Below are 2268 nucleotides of genomic sequence, written 5' to 3'. Positions count from 1 at the left end.
AAAAAAAAGAAACTGAAAAAATCAGGATTTAGGGACAACTGGCCAGAAAAATCAAGAGGGGTAGACAGAAGTAGCCAATTAAGTGAGCCAAAGGACACAACCTAATTTTCAGCACTGAACAGTGTTTCAGAGTGCAGCCAAGACGCAGCTAGAGGACAACGAGCAGAGACTGGGAACAGCATTGGACGGTCTCGAGCCTCAACTTCCCTTCCCATTGTCACTGGTAGTGGCAACAGAGGGCCTTCCTTTCTAGAGGGCCACAGGTGATGAAGCTTTTCTGTTGCGTATTTTTTAAACTCATAATATAAAGGCTATCAGTCTTTTTTTCCCCCATCCTTCACTTTGAAGTCTTAAATCTCCCTCTACCTGAAAACATAATTGTTACTTTCTGCAACACACTGATAAGTAAGACTTACTTCAAGGGAGAAAAAAACAAACAAACCTCACACATTCCAAGTATTATATAATTATATTAAAGGACCATTTTCACCTATTTTCAAAGGTTTACCTACTGCAAATATGAGACTGATTTTAATTCCCCTCTTTATTATAGTCTAGGGCTCATATACTAATCCTTATTATATTGCCATGAAATTACCAAAAGAATATCATAACAATTTTGTGTTTATTCTAAATATGCTAGATAAGCCATGTAACATTAATGCAGCTGAGGTTTTAATATTTTTTCCCCAGAAAGAATGGAAGTGAGTTTACTTAATATGAGATGATGGTTCCATATAACTATTAGGATTAGGAAATGTTGAAAATAAGAAATCTTAATAGAAAACAAATTGTTAAACTTTTACTCAGCTGAAATATGTGGGCTTCAATAATAAGGTTGGAGCAGCTGCTCTGATTAGTCATTTACAAAAATTAATTGATAGAATGCTGCATTCTCTAATCATCCTCTCCAGACCCCACTCAAGTTTCTAATGTGCATGGTCTCTGACTACTCCTTCTGGAATCTCAGACAGAGACTTTCTGTAATTAAACTTGTTTAGCCTATGTTTAAAACATAATATGAATAATTTGCCTGCAAATGTCAACTTCTGGAACCACTCAAAGATCCAGACAGGCAGAGACTCATCAGATGGCAACACATCTCAGAAAATACGTCCCAGAGTCCAAAAGCCTGCTTGTCTTGAAACAATTCATAGACTCTGAAATCAGAAACATCTGTGTTTGCATTTCAACTCCAAACTTTAAATGTGGTACCTTACATGGTTCTCAAGTTCTCTCTCTGGCAAAGAGGAATAGCAGGACTTCTATCACATGGCCAAATACCTGGCAAAATCCTTTCAATCCCAAGTGCCAAGATATATCCATTATGCCACAGTCTTTCAAATTAAAAGGTCTAAAGGTGCATCCCAGCATTTTCAGGTGTAACAAAAAATAGAGCTACAGTTCTGTCCTCCAGTCTTAAAAAAAACAAAACAAGACAGCATTGTCATTGTGAATTGAGTGAAGGCGTGGCAAGCACATCCTTATCTTTACACTCAACAATGTCTGAGGATTTTGTATCATCACATCCGTTGCGATTCTGTCAATGTAACTCCCTCGTCCTTCCTACCTCCTCCCTGTGTTTCCCGCCTCCATTCCTTCCTTCCTTTCTCCTAGCCCTTCTGAATGCTGTCCCAGTCTCTGTGGGTTTATGCTCATAGCTACTGGTAGGTCACTGGTATTGCAGGATTGTGTGCATCACAGTATTTATATCGATTGCCTTCAACTCTTTTCCTCCGCCTATGTCTTCCCCTGCCATCATCATTTTTTCCAACCTCACTCTTATTGTGTACCTGGGCTCCTCTTCATTCAAGTTAACCCACGTCTCCAGTCACTTGGAGATGGTGATCACCGTGTGATTGGTAATAGGTTGGAAGAGGCTGGTTGTTTAATAGTTTATATGCCAATGAAATGAAAATCTAGAAGGTGAAACGCTATAAATTTTATGACCATAGGTCTTTCTGAAATATATGCACTATGATAAATTCTGGTTTGTTCGTTTTTTAATTGGTACTATTTCCCTTCATCACTCTAGAATTCCCTTAACTTCTCTCAAAGCTGAACTATATTACTTTGAGCCTTTTGTAAACGACTACTTAAAGAAAACAGCACGTAGCCCACTGATTCATCACTGCTGAGCCTGTGGCAAAGATGAAACAGAGAAGTCACCAAGTGGTTCCGAAGATGAGGTCTTCGCCAAACAGCAGAAAGGCACCTACGGTGAACTGACGAGAGCACACTGCCTTTAAGTTACACAGGGTGAGGCTC

This window comes from Echinops telfairi, unplaced genomic scaffold, assembly GCF_000313985.2.
Source record: "Echinops telfairi isolate 266 unplaced genomic scaffold, ASM31398v2 ScPeMD7_2291;HRSCAF=2852, whole genome shotgun sequence".
Taxonomy (NCBI): Eukaryota; Metazoa; Chordata; class Mammalia; order Afrosoricida; family Tenrecidae; genus Echinops; species Echinops telfairi.
The sequence above is the reverse complement of the archived record's forward strand: the minus strand, read 5'-3'. Positions refer to the sequence as shown.